Source organism: Xylocopa sonorina, chromosome 2 (assembly GCF_050948175.1).
Source record: "Xylocopa sonorina isolate GNS202 chromosome 2, iyXylSono1_principal, whole genome shotgun sequence".
NCBI lineage: Eukaryota > Metazoa > Arthropoda > Insecta > Hymenoptera > Apidae > Xylocopa > Xylocopa sonorina.
Genome location: NC_135194.1, coordinates 10,829,515 through 10,844,381, shown reverse-complemented (window position 1 = coordinate 10,844,381; position 14,867 = coordinate 10,829,515). Strand labels below are relative to the sequence as shown.

Below are 14,867 nucleotides of genomic sequence, written 5' to 3'. Positions count from 1 at the left end.
AATATTAACGTTAACGCAACCTCCTTCGCCTGCGTATCCCTATCTCCTCTACACCACCGCTCCCTTTTATCCATCGATCGCGTAACACCAAACTCAGTCGAGCGTGCCGGCGAAATTCTCTCTCGGGAAACCGTCTCGCGTTCTCTTCGGCTCCTGTCTTCTTGGTTTAAATCAGTGACTCGTCCGAAGGCAGCTCGAGAGAAGAAGAATTATCGACGGTGTCTTTTCTGGTGCTTGTTACCCTACACGTGCTCGGAAGAACTTGAACCGAACAAGTGATCCACGCTTCGGCTACTAAGGATGCAACAAGGTGCTTCGAAGCGGAGACTTTCGCTGGTGGGCGAGACACGCAACTCTCGTATCATCACTATAAATAGTTCCTGTGCTACAAGAGCGATCATACCAAATAGTACTGTAAAACGGCTGGAAAGGAAAGAAACAAAGAAACGCGGAAAGAAAGAAAGAAAAGAAGAAAATAGGAAACAAAAGTAACGCGATGGCCGGCTGTATGTGAAATAGCAAAATCGTTGAAACGGTTCACGCTCCGCTACTGCTTCGGACCAGCGCGGACCCCTCGCCGGGAAAGTGACGTGCGATTTAGTGAGAGACAGAGAGACGCGCTTTCTACTTTGAGCATGCTCGTGGGCCTGTGATGTACATGAGGTAAGGTAACAATAATTAAAACAATAGTTTAATACGCAGATTGTTAAGGCGCTCGTTCGAACGCGTGCTCGGGAGGGGTGGCTGGCTGCCACGTCGAACGATCATTCCTCGTTCGGCAGCTACACGCGATACGTCTACTTCTTGCCAATTCATATTCTAACGATATATACATAGACGTATATACATAGACACGTATACGTATATACGTATTATATATATATACATCAATTGCCAATTAACACTTGTCCAATGTTATTTTACCGTCTCCACGATTAAAGGAACGATGCTACCAGCAACGTGAGACGCGTTCAAACGAGCCTCCAGTTGAGCTTTATTTTACGCTACTCAATCAAATGTTCAAATCGACGGTAGTACCAAGTTTCATCGATACACGTGCATGCACGTCACTTTCGCGCGAGACAACCGCGCGTTGGTCCCTCATTGGGTTCCGGAAACAATAAACATGCCCGCGACGATCGAACAAATTGCGCCGATTCGTGTGAATTCACGTTACGATCTACTGGGGAGGGGGTTGGGGAAGGGGGGTTGGGGAAGGGGGGTTGGGGGGTTGCACGATAACCATACGCAGGGTGACGCGAGCTTGCCAAGATTCTCTCTTTTTCCTCTTACACCGGAAGCACCGTGGCTACAACTCGACACGCGTTGCTCCCGCGAATCGGTGCGATATCCGGAGTAATGGTAACGTTCGTCTGTAAATATGTAACTGTTTTCTTCGATCGTTGGTAACGCTACGTCCTGTTCGTTAACACTCGTTCCGTTTCATCCTCTCCGACGGCTCGAGCAGAGCGGCGCGTCTATCATAGCTTGACCTTGCGAAAGTGAAGCTTCGAGCGCGTACGCGCGAGGAGAAAGCAAGCAGAAGTAAGTCCAACACGCGAATCCCCCCGCCATTTCACGGTCCTCACACACGTTCGTGCGATTTTCGACTCGAACGTTTGCCATTGCCGTCTCTCGTCGGTCCGATCAGGCGCGACGAACAGAAGCGTCGCGTCGTAATTAGCCGAGCACCACGGTTTAACCATATCTCTCGATGAATCCCGGCTGTTCTCCACCTTTCGACTCTCGACTCCTCCGAGGAACTTCATTTTTGCTCGGCCAAGCTATACGTACGCGGACAATCGACCGATTCGATCGCTGGAAAGCTTCGACCAAGCCTCGAACACCGCGAGCGCGTCCTCTTTCCCTGGCGATTCGTTCGATCATAAATCTTGGTGAGCTCCGAAAAAAAAAAAAGAAAAAGAAACGAAGGCGAACTATACTCGGCGAGCGTATACACAAGGGGGGTGGGGGGGCGAAAAAATATACACGTGCGAACAAAAAAGCGAAAACTAGGATAGAAGAGAAAAAAAAATTATGAGAAATACGAAACAAGAGATACATAAGTGGAACAAAATTCTTATTTAAAACACGGGACAAATGGTATGAGATTTTAATCGTAGACCACAATTTCGCAACAATATTTCGACAACCAGACGGAAGCGCAGGGTAACTAACACATCAGGGATAGCCACAGACAAATCTACGATAGATAAAGAGAAAAAAAAAAGCTAACATATTAAACTGTAAAAGTAATGGTAAAGAAAGAGAAAAAAAGTTAACGTAAAGCTATAATACATTTACGGTGATTATTTCGTTAATGAATCATTAAGAAAATTAAAAAAAAAAATAAAAAATAACAAAGAGTGGTGAGGAAACGGCAGGAAAAAATGGTTAATTCCGTTATGTCACACCTTACTACACCTAGCGAAAGCGAAATTAAATATATTATAAAAAGAAGAATAACTTATAAGTAGAGTGTAATGATGGAAGAAAGCGTATGGGTTCAAAAAGGGGATTAAGTAAATATTAGAGAAACCACAGGCTTTCAACCCCTAATAGCCTGTACAATACAAACTGATATTATTATTGATTATTAATATTATATATATATATATAAATATATTATATATATACAGGGTGTTTCAAAAGAGTTTATAACTGCTTCGACGGGTTATACCGCACGTTTTGCCTCGTATATTATATATAAATAATTGTATTATATATCTGTCCTCTATTACACACTCTATTTATTTTATTTGTTTAACTGACAAAAGGGCTCGAGAGCCGCCAATAGTTTTCTTAAAACCAACCCGTGCGTCCGCACGATTCCTGTTAAATCGTTTATTCTCTTCGTCGCTGGACAATTTTTATTTTTAACTACTAACGGTAACAAGTTACCTCGACCAAACTCGATAAAATGTTGTTGACATTTGTATAAAAGTGTACGTATAAATGTTTACGTTTACCGTCTACAATTCTATCGAAACGCGAACAGTTAACCATAAAGAGAGAGAGAGAGTGAACGAGCGAGAGAGAGAGAGAGAGAGAAATAAATAAAGAGAAAAAAAGGAGACATTCGAAGCGGTACAACCACGTCAAAAATGGTTTTAACAATTTTTTATCCACTCTGTTGACGAAAAGAGTGAGTAAGCTAACGAAGTGCTAGCGAGAAATCTAGGGAGTGCGTGCGAGAGGGGAGCGATATAGTAAAAGACAGGGGAAGAAAGAGGCGCGATTTTTTTCCTCCGGACACGCGAGTTATAATTGTATGTAACGATTAATAAGACAGAGAGAGAGAGAGAGAGAGAGAGAGAGAGAGAGAGAGAGAGAGAGAGGAAGAGAGAAAGAAAAAGGAAGAGTGTGCGGATGATCGTGCGCGTGAGTAACTGGAGCGACTGTGAGAAAGAAACTACGTAATAGACATATGTGATAGGCACCATGTGCAGACTTCAGTATTATTTTGCAGTTAAACGGGGGAAAAGAAAAAGAGAAAAAAAAAACGGAGAAAAGACGGAAAAATATGGATCTGTACATTAGTTAGATACACTTTAACAAGAAAAATGAGAAGGAGGGAATAACACTTACGCCTGTTTCGTTGTTCGTAAGCCTTTAAGAAAATGAGAACGACTTCCGACCCGCCCCTAATCGCGAAACATTTCGAGCGTGACGCGAGCCTCCTCGAGACAGTCCGGGATCGATCGCGAACGATCCGCGAACACTTTCTTTTTTTCTTCTTTTTTTTTCTTCTTCTCGAGCAGAAAAAGAGAACGAAATAAAGGAAACGCAAACGATCGAGCGAGTCGAGGGCACACGAGACGCGAACGATGATCTCTGACGATATAGGACGTACGATCGCGTAAAAGAGAGAGAGAGAGAGGGAGAGAGAGAAAGAGAGACTCGGAAGCTGCATGAGACACAAAGGCACGCGTACTTGCGGTACTCGTAGTCGCGGTGTGTATGTACACGTATACGTAACTCACGCGAAACGGAATCGAGAAACATTGCCCATTGTCATTATCATTGTCATTCGAAGGTGCCGTCGGGTAGATAAAACCGGATGGAAGGAAATTAACGACGAACGGATCGCGTATCAATTGGTCACTTTATTACCGCGAAACGTACGAATATTATCGTGCGTAGTACAAGTTAGTAGAATTATCAAGAGGGGTACAAGAAACCGGTTAATAATATGGTTGGCCGATAGTAATTATTGATTTGTTGTTAAAGATCTTGGGTACGTATACGCACGAGTAAAGAGCGGCGGGAGATAGAGGGGGGGTGGAAGGAGGGATGGTGCAAAAAAAAAAAAATAAAAAAAGCCACGCGAAATGTTGTATTCGAATGGTGGGGCAGCAGAAATATCATCGGACGTTATGATTGCCGTTGTTATGCATACATCAACGCAGTTATTAATACTCTACATAAGTCTCGCTAATTATTAGTATTATTATTATTATTTCTATTATTATTATTATTATTATTATTATTATTATTATTATTATTATTATTATTATTATAATATTGTATTTATTACATTATTACTATCGCTATTATTATTTATGTTACGATTATTATTAACATTGACAACGCTACTATTAATATTAGGCGTTAGGTAACAGAAATCGATCGAGAAGGATCGATACGCCCGCGCCACTTACGATTGTTCTGAACAAGACGCGATCGTGACATATCATTAAACTCTATTGCGGCATGGTTAAAGTTGCACATGTAACGCGTCGGATGATTCTCCTGGCATAAGTTGAGTTTTAATAGGAACCGTAAGTGAAATGACGAAAGAGGAAGACATGGAAGAGATTTCGAGGAATCTGGTTCGTTCCATTTCACGAGCTTGCCCGATACTCACGATCTCAATTATACGTATCAACTCTACTTTTCTAAATTGTGCTTCCTTTACGCCCACTTTGATTTGTTCTACACGGTAAACGTTAATTTTACGAACAACGCCGAGGAATGCCGGTCGCAATCGATCGTAACTGTTTGAAACATTTGTTAGAAAAGTACCTCGAGTTGCGAGGACGCGTGTGTAACCGAACGAAACCAGATTCCTTTGAATATCTTTCTACCTTTTAGAAGTATCGTTTCATCTTTTACAAATATCGTTTCATTGTACTGGTGTACTTTTATCGCGAACCTTACTTGCATACAACGTTACTGGTTATCTCCTTATTCGTTAGAACTTAAGTAGCAATTATTGTCATTTTTATTGTTGTCATCGCATTGCCGTCAACGTCCTATATATACCGCGATCATCCTTATTTAGTATTGTCGTGATCATCATTGTCATAATCGGCAATATTGTGATCGTGAACGCCGCCGTCGCTATAGAATATTTTTAAACCATCGCTGCTGCGATCGCCACTACATTGTATACACTGTTACACTGATAATACACTACCGCTATAGGTACAGTTAAAAATACGTATTGAAAGGCACAAATACGAGAAACAAGATACTTTAATTTTTCTGGGACTCCGTTGTCGAAGTCACCATCTTAAGTTCCTACAATACGAGAATGCGATAGTACGATTTTATCCGATAAACGGGAGACAAAGTGAAAAAAACAGTGAACCAGACGAACAAGAAGAAGAACGGAGGTGTATCGTTTACCTGTTGAGAGCGGGAGTGCGTGAGCATGAGAGCGAGATTTGAAATGGGGGGACAGCGAAAATTATTTTTAATTTACACGAAACTACAGTTGTACATATAGGGGATCGAGATGCGCGCAATCGATTATTTATGCGTTATACATATATAACAATTGTGCAACACGAATATTGTTCTTCGGATGCAACGTTTAATCAAGTGATAGAACAGTGGGATAAGATAAAATTGCGAGGATGCGGAAAATTAGTGATAACAAGAGCGGTGAATGAATGCCTGAGAGGAAGTGGGATAGAGAGAAAGAGAGGGAGAGAGAGAGAGAGAGAGAGAAAGAGAGAGAGAATTAAATATAGAGCGAAAGAAAAACAGAGAGGCAGACACATAGAGCGAGAGATAGTTAAGAGAGAAAGGGAGGGAGAGCGAGCGAGTATATATAAGACACGAGGTTTCTGTGTCGTCGTGCAATATATAATGCGGGAAGTATGCGAAAGTTTCCGAAGTTCCGTGCATCGAGTGCAAAGTGTATCAGTGTATCGGGGGTGCGCGTCGTCGTTGAGAGATGGCGCTACGAACGTTTCGATTGTTTGTTCTGTCACGGTCTTATCGGCTGTTGATATTGATCGCAGATCACCGATAAAACAGGTATTTACATCGCGGCACAAATTTCCTTCGATTCACTCGCCCGTGTAGCGAAAATACGCTAAATTCGTTCCCCCCCTCCCCCCATTTGTTCGAAGTTTCGCGGCTTTTCACTCGATACGGGCAAGAAACATTCCATCGGTTACTTTTTGACCGGGTTCCAATGGTCGTGACATAGAAACCGTCAAATCGAATTTCACCGTGAGAATTCATTGTATAAAGCAACAGGAAAAAAGAAATTCAGAAAACAGATGAGATAGTTACTTGCATCGGTTGTGCTGTCACGTAGTTCCTAAATCGCCCTAGCCTCGCCCCGAGCGCATCAGAAAATAACAGATTAACGCTGTTTATTCGTGGTACGGTAAACGCTGCGCCTTCGATGTTCCACAGCAATGAGATAGTAATTATCTTTATTACTATTCGTCTAAATATTATTCACCCCACGATTACAAGTTTTCAAATACGTAACGTGTATCTAGTTTGTCCTTTAAACGTTGCGTTAAACTTTATCCTAAGAGAGTTGTGCTGCCTCGAGTATTTGAATCTTCTTGATTTTCTTTACGACGGTTGTGTTCTGATCGAAGTTGTATGGCGATATACGTGATCGATAATACGTAGGTTCCCTGACGCAATAGATATACGTGAAATGGTGCTGGAGTCGTATTTACCGTACTACGAACGAAGCGCTTACACGTAACAGAAAGAAATAGTAGAATGCAATCGACGACTGATACGTCACCGGTTTACGGAACCCAAGGAAAACAGAAAAAGAAAAGATAGGAAGCGCACATTGCAGAAATATAATATAACGATATATTTATACGAATTACGATTGTACCATAACGATTATAATACTACTTATTATATTATACAGAGCCGCCGCCACCCAGTATATTTTTTACAGGTTTACATTGTATTACAGTTTATAAAGTTTGATATACAATAACAATTACCTAAGGCAAGGGCCGTGGTGTAACCGCGTATCCTGCGATATACCTATTAATAGGTGACTCCGCGGAACGGTGAACACCGTGGCACTGCGCCATGCTATAACTACAATATTTCCGAGTGTTTGAGAATCGACCAGTTCGTTAAAAAGATGAATCGAGGACAGAACTCGTAGCTGCTACAATATAGGATTTATAATGACCGATAAAGATCGAGAAAATGCGATCAGAGGGCCTCTTTGTGTAGATACGCGACAAGACTTTTTCGTGGCGAACATTAGCAATCGACAAACAGGTTAAGATCATTCGCGGAGATAAAGATAGGCCTGGAAACAGAAAGATGCAACCGTTGCCCCGTGCAGCCAGTAGACAGAGCCTTTTTTTTCATTGTATTAAGATAAAAAGGAGCAAAGAAGCATCGGTATTCGCCGTTCGAATACTGAGAATAGTTTTCGCGCCATTATTTACGTGTCCTGAAGAAGGGGGAAGAGAGCGAGAGTGAGAGAGAAAGAGAGAGAAAGAGAGAGAGAACGCGCGAATCAGCCTCGATTCTTGAACACTCGTTCCGATAATGCATAAATGATTGCTACATGACTTGTGATACGTTTACCGCTGGTTACTACAGAGACTTCCTAGCCGGTCCTACGACAGGGTCGGCGCCACTAGTTCACTCACGCACATCATTCAACGTTTATACGGATTTATTACGGATTTATTGATTAATCGAATTATTACGTACGTAATTAAATTAGATGAAGTATTTACAAGAGAGATTAACGACGAACGAGCAAACGAGAAAAAAAAAAGTAATAATAATTATGAAACATGTAATACGTTACAGACTAACGGTGTGAATGCGCACACGAGGCTAGGACGAGGCTAGCTACCTAAACCCCACGTTCACTCTTCGGACAAAAGACACGACACATGCGTACATACACATACACGTACACAAGATCCGATCGTATTCACCCGCCCTGATTACGAGAATTACTATATTAACCCCAAATAAAAACTGTACATACATTGCAACGTTCATGGTGTTGTTTCTTCAATTCCTTTCATTCCACTCTTATAATTCATGTAAATCGTATCGCGGCTGTTCAGTGAATACGGTGTATTGCGCGTGCGATGCGATTGCACGTTCGAATTTAATAATTTTCATCGTTTGTATATAGTTAACTTATTTTCTAGCGTACCTAGTAGAAGCGTTTCTAGAGAGAACATTAGATTTTTAATACGTTGCGATTTTGTTACGTGAAATACGTTCCTATTGTTTAGTCGTAACAGGTCGAAACTGAATCTAATTACTATTAATTACTATTCGAACAATAAGATTGAACGATTGTCGAAAATCATTAAATAAACGAATTTTTTGTAAATGACTTATAAGTAATTTCGTACATTACAGCAAACCCGCATAATGTATCTGTATACATATATATTCATAATTTACTTCACGGTAGACCGAACTGGCAAAGGAATAAAACTTTAAAATGACGATTAGTCTACCGTATATTTAAAAATAAATATATTATATTAAATTGCAAGTAAAGCTTTATTGCGGAAACGTATGAACCTGGACAAATGTCACCTACATCGACCTAGAGTCACGGGAGCCGTATTCAAGGTGGAAATTATCGGTACAATAACTTCTTCCGTGGACACTCGCGATTCGTTTCAACCTACAATCTTCTCCCGCGTCGAGGGGAGGCCATAACTCGCGAAAAAAGAAATCATTCTCAACATCTTACCGCGCTCGTGCTGGCCCCGTTGATAAAAGCGAAGATAACTTGGATCTCTTCGAAACCCACCGCTTTCTAATCCTTGTCCACAAATCGCTAGAGCGGCGACACCTACGTGCAACCGTAGGCAATCAGTTGTCATTCGCATTGATGAGCGGCCGAAAGACCGAAAGCAATTATTCCGATTGCAAACTCAAACGTCATAACCTATGTCTTAAAATCGTGTAAGAAGAAACAAACGTGTATAAGAACATTTATCTAGAAACGAGATTAAATCCTATTTTGCACGCGTTTAGACTTTATTCAACACAACAGGCGCGAAGTAAAAAAAAACCACTCCTTCCGCTAGGATGCCGCGGTCGGCACTGCGGGAGCGACAGTGCTCCCCCCAACCATCGCAGCGTCGCGCGCAACTTCCTACGCGCGCATGCGCGCACTTTTAAACAAAGATTTTTGTATCTTTTTCATAAACTGAGGGATGTATATAATATTAAATGTACTAATAACTCGTATGAACAATGAATAAATTATTAGTATTAATATTGTATGCATCTGAGATAGAAAGTGACCAGACTTTAACATTATATATACCATGTATGAGTTATTGCATCTAATAACTGTATATATTATATAAGTTTGAAAAAGATTGAGAGTTTGCAAGAAGACGAGGAAACGGGTAGGTTTAAAGAGAGAAGTAGAGAGCAAAGGAGAGCCGAATTTGAAGGAGTGGAAGCATAATTCCGAAGGGACTCGAGACAGGAAGGCCAGTTCCGCGAATCCGCGTAATCGATTCCGTCATGTCGCGGACCACCCGGGCACGGTCCTAATAAATAAGTAATATGTCGGTTCAGCCGAAAGATCAGGACTTCGAGAGGGGAGCCCTGACCAACAAGATGCATTGTATCATTGTATGCCAGGAGAGGTATGCGTGGCCTTCCCTTTGAGTTGTTTATTCGTTGAAAAAGCGGTATAGAGTAGCAATACGCGTAGCAACATCATCACGGCGGTAATTATCGTTTCAACACTTCGTCGTACCGATTTCAAAATTTACACGCGTAATTAATCACCTGGACACATCGTTCCATCGGGACCAGTTATTTTAAACGCGGATACATAACCCTGCCTGGAGACAGATGATTTATACGCGGCTTGTACACAGTGGAAGACGACGAAACGAGCGCGGTATTGACATCATCGTTAAGTATTTAATTAGTTCGACGCAGACGGTGATCGATACTAACCGTGCGTTTCATTTTCATCGATTTTTTTTCAAACTGCACGAAACTTTTTACATTCCAATCAGACACACGATAATAGTTAAGAGTACGTTTTCGTTTCTACAGTTAAAAAAGTTTCATAGTTCGAATGCGATTAGAGCAGAATAATTAATCACAGTTATGACTGCGTTTGGAATATTTCTCAATGCGGTAGAAGAAAAAATACTAGCTACAAGTTACCATTACAAAAAAGGTACCAATAAACACTAAATAGGTATAAAGTAATGTGCTTTAATCCGTGTATTCGAATCCCTCGATGAACTGATGCATTAAGTCAGATAATGCAGATATAATTAAAATTTTGCTCCTAGGAAGAGACGGGAGTAGAAACTTTGATGATGAAATACAGCCGAGTGAGCAATGTGACGTTCAGCACGCGTGAGTTCTCGCGAATTTGTACGGTCTTTGAAATACCGCTCTCGAACTATTTTGAAGAGACCTATAAATACAAACATGCCACGCGCAATATATGACAATTGTACCAAACAGCAACACAATAAGTGTTTGTATTCCGCCTACTTAGTCGAACGTCCATTAAACATTTCAACTTGATGAATATTCTTGTCGTAACGATCCCAACGATATCATCGTCGATGCATTCGTGTTACTTCACGATTCATTTGCAGAGATTTGGGAAGAACCTAGCTTTTGAAGCAATTATGTCAACAGAAATATAAAAAATAAAAGTGGTATTCATATTTGATACATTTAACAGAAGAAGAACATTAAAGCGGGGTAGGTATGAATGTCCTTCGCGTTATACGTTACGCTGCCCGTGGAAATTAAAACTTTTAATGGAGTGTCACTTAATTTTTTAAAAAGTATACATTTTATTCGGCAACCCCTTTCTCCCGGAGCGAACTTTCGGAAAGTTTGAAATTACAAAATAATTTATATGAATTCGCGCTAATTCCTGCGGATTGTTTCATTAATGCGTGGCATTCTTTTACTTCTGTCCCGCTATGTATTAAATTCAAAATTACCGCGCAAGAGGGAAATTCACTGATGGAAAACGGACAATCGTAACAGGTTTTAATTAACAACGGTCACGATTGGTAAGTAACAATCGTTAGTAAAATGATCATCGCGAAAGTACAAACACTTCATCTTTGGCATGCAATTAAGGGTGACGCGTGAAATGGTTACCAAACGGATTCGAATATCACGGAAACACGCTAATCGAGCGAAAGAAATCCAGAAGTAAATTCGATAGGTCACGTTGCAGAACAACAGAGAGGCGCGGAGGTATAACATGTATATTTACGCGATGTACGTGCACCAAATAAGATCTCAGGTTGCCAGTGTGACACCTGAACGGCCGAAAGGGACCTCACGTGGCCAGGTGAGATTTTCTTGCGCGGTTATACGGTAGCACTTGGACCGCGCAACACTTGGAAGGTGTCGGCGGGTCCTTCGTCCGGGGTCGCTATCAGAAGGTGGTGGAACAAAGTGAACGTTGAGTGGTATGAGTAGGTCTTCGCTTCGTGAACAACCGCCTGGAAAGAGACAGAGGATTAAAGAAGAGATGGGGTTAACAGCGTTCGAGCGAGTTAGGAGGCGCGTGTAAACTCGATACTCAGCTGGATCATCGGAACCTGACATTCGAGGCTGCGGGGTGGCTCATCCGCGAAAAATCAACTTGAATGACTCGAGACTCGCGGCGGCGAAGATTGCGGCCGAAATTTCTTCTCATCTGGAGGCCAGTGCTACTTGTTACAATAAGTTGTGGCTAACCACCGGTTCTCCGTTACGGCCAGTCATTATAATGTAATCATTGATCGGGAACTATGTATATACTCATCTATAGTATGTCCTCTCGTGGTCGTACTTCGTTACTTTGCATCCAACGTATTCGTTACAGAAAGAAGAGTCCGTTGCATGCCCTTGTACATTGCATGCGCCAGAGCTGGAATTATTTGCACTTTCGAGGACGCTGAAACATGTGCGGTCAGTTAGAAAAGTTTGCACGCACAGCTATTAAATTTTAAACGTTTGAAAGGAAAGTTTTATACATTTCGTGGGTGTAACGAAATATGGAAGTAGAGACGAAGAGTTTATAGAGAACGTTTTATTATCCTTTGCACCCCCTAGGACCAAGGAAACCTTTGTATGCCTGTAATTTTTCATCGGACGTACAATTCGAAGGATATTTGAAGCCTGCCTGTCAAGCGAATCACCCAGTATATAAAGCACAAACTGAGGAACAGTATAAAGAGTAATAATGTTATGAAACGGTCGGAGCGAATGTATAAACTATAGAAAATTTAAAAGCTATCAATCTTCCGTTGTGACCTGCAGATCTTATTCGATTTTGATCAGCCTCCAGAAATACATGTGCGAGGGGTGTGCCTCGATGTTGTGGGCATAAATCATTTACGGCCTTACGTACCTTTAAGCCTCGAAAATAACTACCAAAAGTTGTTCAAGTTCCTTAATGTGAAGTCGTTATTTATCCCCACTGACCCGAAGATAATGTCGAAATTTTGAATCCAATATGAGGTGATCAGAGAATGTGTACCACTTTGTTGCACGAACCTGTTCGGTGGGCGAAGAAAAAAAAAGGAAAGGAAGACAGGGAAGTAATTACGTCGCAAGCATACAAATGCTTGAGAGAAACGTGAACGAAAACCACATTCTCGAGGATGAAATCTCGTGAGCACTCATCGCGGACACTTATGCAACTTTATTGCCTCTGTGTAAGTTTTGAGTGAAATTAATTGCTCGCGATGCGAATCAAATTAAGCGTCTTCGGGGATCGTGTACGCAACGGGTCGTATTTTTCATTCCTGTTCGTGCGTACGTTTAACTTCATTCAGAATCAGTTATGAAATTGACTCGTTCCTTTTTAGAGAAGAAATATGCTGGCCTGTTTCTTTTTTAGAAATACATACGCTCGCGAATATTCGTAACTCGTATGTTTTCTTAATTCAACTTCCAAATAAATGGGCCGAACAAATTATTGAAATGTATTACAAGGCTTAATTAAGATAACTAAGGGCTGTGTAGCATGCAACAAGGTTATATTAAATAAAGACTTCTGCACTTTATCATCGTTAATCGAAATGCTGCGATTTAAATTAAGGTTGATTATATTAATAAATTAGAGAAAGAATATAAATTCACGTAGAGTAATTATGTAGATGAATGCTACTTGATAATGTATCCCTAATTAAATAAGTTTTTTTATCACTTTAATTTTTATACATTCCGATTCCTTATCTAAGCTGTGAACACCGCAATGTTCCTTATACCTACGACTACGTATTAGTGCAGAGGTTGTAACAAGAAGACTTTACACAGCCTATTACCTATACCCACCGATAATTATTTATGGTGTAACTCAATACAATGTCATAAATATCCTCCACAAATTCAACTAACGATTCGCGTTTCCTCGAGATCAGCAGAGGCATGAAGATCTGATTTTATTATAGTATTAAACCGGTTCGTAACATTGTAGATTCACGCACGAGCACACACGACTCACCGGTGCACCGGTGGCTGTAACATAAATTATACAATACACCGAATGATTACGAGAGCAACAACTATTCAAATACGTACGCAGGCAAAAAGGATCGCGACTACGGCATTAAAAGAACCGATAGAAACGAGGGATCGTCAAAAAAACGATACTTCAGGGAAGCCGTATCACAGCTGTTTTTATCCCTTGTATCACTTTGCTTCCTCGAATAATTCTTTTTTTTTTTCTTCTCTTTACCTTCCCTTTCCCGATGCCCACCCGATCCTATTGAAATGACTATTACTTTTTACGAATCACGTTACACTGTTACACAATGAACGAAGTTCCGCATTGCTCGAACGGCACGAATAGACGCGTACGTGGATCGCGGGCATCATAGAGCTACCATTACGCGAAATTAAGACGCGAAGATTTCTCAATTTACAGAACGACTATTACATCTAGCATCCGAGAATTTGACAAACATTACAATTCTTTGCTCGTATATACGTTTCAAATTTTACAATCACTTGCATACGAGTATGGGACAAATAAAAAGTACCATTTCACAGTATCCTTCTATAGTCCATTTGGAGCTCTACGAACGGCAAGCTTTCGATCGTACGATATCGCTGGCACAGTTTACAAGAGCAGAAGGCGAGGAAGAAGCGATTACCGAAAATGGTTGACGACGGTGGATCGCCACACCGTTACCAATTACTCGAGGATCCGTCGTGGTCTTCTTCGCAGTCACAATGTTACGCATGACGTATTCGTGAAGGTATACACCAACACGAGATGCAACTCGTGCACCGTCGTGTGCAGCTCTCGATGTTGGTACACGCGGGCGGTAAAGCGACACGTGAACTGTCGCGGAGCGGAAGGGAACAGCCCCGTGTACGGTCAGAGCGAAAGAGAAGGAGTCGCATGCACGTACGACGTACAGTCACCCTGCGATCGACTCACGGGACTAAAGGTTTTACCGATGGCATACCCCATACACGTAGAGAGTAGCATATAGGCAGAGGTTCCCACACTGTAAACCATGATTTATCGGCCTGCCACCCGCCAGACCTGCTGTCATCATCGTCCCATGGTTGGTTCAAGATACAGCAAAGCGAATATACCACATATAACTTCGCTTCCTACACGATCTTCGCGCCATATCGAC

At 41.4% G+C, this 14,867-nt stretch overlaps 1 protein-coding gene and 1 long non-coding RNA gene across 2 annotated transcripts in view; both read left to right on the top strand.

Moving 5' to 3' along the window:
* The window catches only part of P5cr (Pyrroline 5-carboyxlate reductase), a 192,715-nt gene that overhangs the window by 141,005 nt on the left and 36,843 nt on the right, over nt 1-14,867 (top strand). The gene's annotated exons all lie outside the window — the stretch shown is intronic.
* LOC143433004 (uncharacterized) lies at nt 7,705-8,247 on the top strand. Its single transcript, XR_013103086.1, has 2 exons — nt 7,705-7,946; nt 8,053-8,247. It is a non-coding gene; the product is annotated as an uncharacterized LOC143433004 (long non-coding RNA).